Genomic DNA, 5487 nt, shown 5'->3' on the forward strand with positions numbered 1-5487 from the left:
AAAAAGTTTTCAGTAACATATCTATTTGTTGTCCAATAAAACAAGACCCGTGAAAACTTTCCAATTATAAATGGATAGTGTATTTCTCTCTACATCAATTCTCAGAGGAGGAGAAGATGGGAGTAAGCAGACCATTAAAGGTAAATTGTTGACACCCAAGCTTCCCAAACTAGAGTAGGAAAAAAGCATAGAGAACTGATGGTGATAATGAGTCAAAGGGAAGCCAGCCATCCAACTACTCATTTCTCCTATCACCCTAGTCTAGGACATTATTATCTGAAACCCAAGCTATACCAAGATTTTAATCTGACTCCAGCCTCTCTCCACGCCAAGTAAACATGATCTCCAAAGTAACCTTTCTAAAATAATGCTTCATGCACATTCTTTGACAATCTTTCCACAATTCCCCTTGACATCTAATGACATCCAAAGGCTGTGACAATCTGGTTTCATCTTATCTTCCACTAATACCTATCAAAAACAAATCAAACCAAAAATCATATACTGACTGTTATAGTCCCTAAAATCTATCCCCAAGCCAAATACTGATATACCAAGTATTTTTTTTGCTGAAATGATTAAGTATCTTTTCTCTACTAAGACAAGTCCTACCCTGCCCTTCAGAGTTAAAGTCCCTCCCATCTCTTCCTCTAGGCTCTGATGTACCAGCTTGAGAGATCTCTTCCTCCATAAGTACTTATGACACTGGCACTTTGAAAATGCTACATTATAATATTGTTGTCTCTCTTGTTGTGCAAAGACCATGAAGAGAAAATGCTCTAAGTATAAAAAAGGCATTTTATGCCCATTTTCCAACACAGTGCCAGAAGTGCCAATTATTTTTGTTCTTAACAGCAGAAGCCTGTGCAGCACCTCCAGCCAGAATGAGAATAATACATCAGCCCTTACAAGATAAGCTACAGAAAAGAGGGACCGAACTGGCCGGAAGTAATATTCTCTCTTTCTGTCTAATTCTATTTCTGGGGCTCTCCCTACTTCCCCTTGTTTTTCAGTTTTCCCTGTCCCTCAAGGCCCATCATGCTGCCTCTCTACTCAAAAACTAGGGTCAGTCATTATCATTCATGTAAAACTAGATTCTAAAATTATGGCCTTGGGACTTCCCTGTTGGTGCAGTGGTTAAGAATCTACCTGCTAATGCAGGGGACATGGGTTTGATCCCTGGTCCGGGAAGATCCCACATGCTGTGGAGCAACTAAGCCCATGTGCCACAACTACTGAGCCTGTGCTCTAGAGCCCGTGAGCCACAACTACTGAGCCCACATGCCTAGAACCTGTGCTCTGCAACAATAGAAGCCACCTGAATGAGAAGCCCGTGCACTGTAACGAAGAGTAGCCCCTGCTGACTGCAACTAGAGAAAGCCCCCACGCAGCAACAAATTAATAAATACATTAAAACAAATAAATAAATAAATAAATTTATATAAAAAAATAAGTTAAATAAAATTATAGCCTTGCTATGATTTTAACGATGCTAAAAAATGCATACGGGGCTTCCCTGGTGGCGCAGTGGTTGAGGGTCCGCCTGCCAAGGCAGGGAAACCGGGTTCGTGCCCCGGTCCGGGAGGATCCCACATGCCGCGGAGCAGCTGGGCCCGTGAGCCATGGCCGCTGGGCCTGCGCGTCCGGAGCCTGTGCTCCGCGGCGGGAGGGGCCACAGCGGTGAGAGGCCCGCGTAACGCCAAAAAAAAAAAAAAAAAAAAAAAATGCATACGTGAAAACAAAGACTACAATGAACTTAGAAAAATTAAAACAACTAATATGATTGATGGTTTTCCTTTATTATATCTTCTATTGTTATGATAATGTATTGCATGCAACAAATAATCAAGGGAAAAAGTCCTTCACATACTTTTTCTTTTATGATTCCTTACACTGTGAAAGAAAAAAGCAATGTAACTATTTCTGGCTTGCTTCTCTTAGTATTCTATCATATCTCTGAGTTCTGTCTTACTGGCTATTAAATACTTACTATCTGAATAAGGATTAGGGTTTTGCATTACTTGCAAAAATGCATCTCTCCATTAGTAAGAATAAATCAGGAGCTGATTGATGATGCTAGAAGAACACTACTAAAAACACCTACAGACCCTCTTCTTTTTTTTTTTTTTTTTTTTTTCCGGTATGCAGACCTCTCACTGTTGTGACCTCTCCCGTTGCGGAGCACAGGCTACGGACGCACAGGCTCAGCGGCCATGGCTCACAGGCCCAGCCACTCCGCGGCATGTGGGATCCTCCCGGACCGGGTCACGAACCCCTGTCCCCTGCATCGGCAGGCGGACTCTCAACCACTGTGCCACCAGGGAAGCCCCCCCCCCTTTTTTTTTTAACTGTTAGGCCAGGTGAGTTAAGGACTGAAATTTCAAATCAATACTCTTATTTATGTTACTTTATTAGAATAACCATTTTACTGGTTCTTCAACTTCTCTACTAGCATGCTGTTTCCACTTATAGGTCTATAGGTGGAGCATCTTCCACAATTCTTTGAACAGACATCTGAATAAACTCATCAAAAGCATCCAGCTGTTGTCTGACCAAGCCTTTCTTGTCAAAATGGGAACTGGAAAAACAGTTGAGTTCATAATCAGTTACAACTCAGTGATGTTTTCTAGCATATTTCCCCATTTCCATTATTATTAAATTCAATAAATATTAATCATTAAATACCAACCACTCTATACAAATCATTACAAAAAATACTACGTGGTATCCAAAAAAGGAATAAGTCTAAGAACGCTTTCTCTGTAGAACTTAGTTAAATTTGGGGGAAAGAGACATATTGGTAAAATAATTCAAACAGAACTTAAGAACTATAAGAAAGCCCTAATTTACAAATGTCCTTTATATATCAATTTCATCCAATATGTTTGAAACATTTCTTGAAAAAAGTGTCAGGAGATAAAACTAAAGAAAATGCACAAAGATAAAAATAAGTATGACAACATGAATGGACCTTTAGATAATTATGCAAGTCAGATGGAAGACAAATACCATATGATTTCACTCATGTGGAATCTAAAAAAAAACCCCAAAACCCAAACCAACCAACAAACAAAAGAACAGAAAAACAAACTCACAGATATAGGACAGATTAATGGTTACCAGAGGGGAAGGGAGTTGAGGGGTAGTTGAAATGGGTAAAGGGGGTCAACTGTACGATGATGGATGGTAACTAGACTACGGTGGTGATCACTCTGTTCTATATACAGATGTTGAACTATAATGCTGTATTCCTGAAACTTATAATTTTAAAAAAGGATTTAAAAAGATAAAATAAGAACTCTAGGTGGGGTCTGCAGGGAGGAGAGCGGCCAGGGTTGGTCAGGGCGCATGCGGCCGGCGGCGCCTGCACAACCCGGTACCAGGCGGTTCGGGGCTCTGGGGCCCTGCGCCCGCCGCCCGCATGCTGCTTCCCGGGCCGCCGCCTCAGACTCCACTTGTGGAATTCTTTCCCCCGGCGGCTGTAACTTTTTTTTTTTTTTTTTCTTTTTGCGGTATGTGGGCCTCTCACTGTTGTGGCCTCTCCCGTTGCGGAGCACAGGCTCCGGACGCGCAGGCCCAGCGGCCATGGCTCACGGGCCCAGCCGCTCCGCGGCATATGGGATCCTCCCAGACCGGGGCACGAACCCGTATCCCCTGCATCGGCAGGCGGACTCCCAACCACTGCACCACCAGGGAGGCCCGCGGCTGTAACTTTAAACCAGCCTGAGCGAGGCCTATTTTTAGTCAGAAACCAGCCACCGGAGAATGGCTGTGGAGAACGCTGAGATGGAGGGCCAGCCCACCACTTGAAGATTCCTCACCAAGTGGCCGGGAAGGACCGGCTTGACCTAGGAATCTTTCTTTGAGATTTCAAGGTTCTGTCGCCCCCTTCCAGGGTTGGCTGGACTGGTTGCTGAGGAGCTTTTGACTGAGGGTGCTGCCCGAGCCTGGGGAGCTGTACATGAATGAACCGCATCGCCTGGCCTCAGAGCGCTGACTCTGAGGCCACCACGCACGAGCCCGGGTCAGCCTCCTACAGAAGTCACTCCAGGAGCTCCTTAGGGACCAGCTTGTGGTGGTGAGGAGCCAGGAGATGCATGTAGCAGCCAAGTACCGCCAGGCCTCCCTGTACGTGGGTGACCTCCACACGGACGTCACTGAGGACCTGCTGTTCAAGAAGTTCAGCGCTGTGGGGCCCATGCTGTCCATCCACATCTGCAGGGACCTGGTCACCTGCCACTCTCTGGTCTATGCCTACGTGAACTTTCTGCAGCTGGCAGATGCCCAGAAGGCCCTGGACACCATGAACTTTGACCCGATAAAGGGCAAATCCATCCGTCTCATGTGGTCTCAGCGTGACGCCTACTTGAGGAAATCTGGAATTGGGAAGGTGTTCATCAAGAATCTGGAAAAATCCATTGATAATAAAACCCTTTATGAACACTTTTCATCTTTTGGGAAGATCCTGTCCTCCAAGGTGATGAGTGATGATCATGGCTCCAGGGGCTATGCATTCGTGCACTTTCAGAACCAGATTGCCGCCGACAGGGCCATCCAGGAGATGAATGGGGCACTGCTTAAGGACTGCAGGCTGTTTGCTGGCAGATTCAAAAGCCGCAAAGATCAGGAAGCCGAGCTCCAAAACAAAGCCAGTGAGTTCACCAATGTTTACATCAAAAACTTAGGAGATGACATGGATGATGAGAGGCTGAGGGAAGTTTTCAGCAAATATGGGAAAACTCTGAGTGTTAAGGTGATGACAGATTCCAGTGGGAAATCCAAAGGCTTTGGCTTTGTGAGTTTTGATAGCCATGAGGCTTCCAAAAAGGCTGCTGAAGAAATGAATGGAAAGGACATAAATGGACAACTGCTTTTTGTAGGCCGGGCACAAAAGAAAGCAGAGCGACAGGCTGAGTTAAAGCAAATGTTTGAGCAGCTGAAACAGGAAAGATTTCGGCAGTGCCGGGGGGCAAAGCTCTATATTAAGAACCTGGATGAGACCACTGATGATGAAAAGCTGCGGAGGGAATTTTCTTCATTTGGATCAATTAGCAGAGTTAAGGTAATGCAGGAAGAAGGGCAAAGCAAAGGGTTTGGCTTGATCTGCTTCTCCTCTCCTGAAGAGGCCACTAAAGCAACGACTGAGATGGCCGCATCTTGGGCTCCAAGCCGCTCAACATCGCCCTGGCCCAGAGGCTGTAGGAGAGGGAAACTTAATGCACCAGCCAGTGTTTGTAGCCGCTTGGGGGATGTTAGTGATCTCTGTCTGAATCGTCCTCAGTGAATTTCAAATCCCAGTTGATGGCTGCTTAGTTTAGTAAACATTATGGTAGAAGGTTTTGTATACAAAGCTATTTATTTTTCTTTGGAGAGAAAATAAGTAAATCTTAGAACCTTGGTTCTTTTTATAGAGGCACACCATCTAATTATAATATGGTATATTTTTCTGATTTTGATGTAGTGCTCATATCAATAAGTATAAATAGA

At 44.7% G+C, this 5487-nt stretch overlaps 1 pseudogene; it reads left to right on the top strand.

Moving 5' to 3' along the window:
• The first annotated feature begins 4027 nt into the window (after positions 1–4027).
• Positions 4028–5217, top strand: LOC132488619 (polyadenylate-binding protein 4-like; annotated as a pseudogene).
• The last annotated feature ends 270 nt before the right edge of the window (positions 5218–5487 follow it).

The sequence above is a fragment of the Mesoplodon densirostris genome, chromosome 1 (genome assembly GCF_025265405.1).
Source record: "Mesoplodon densirostris isolate mMesDen1 chromosome 1, mMesDen1 primary haplotype, whole genome shotgun sequence".
NCBI classification, from domain to species: Eukaryota; Metazoa; Chordata; class Mammalia; order Artiodactyla; family Ziphiidae; genus Mesoplodon; species Mesoplodon densirostris.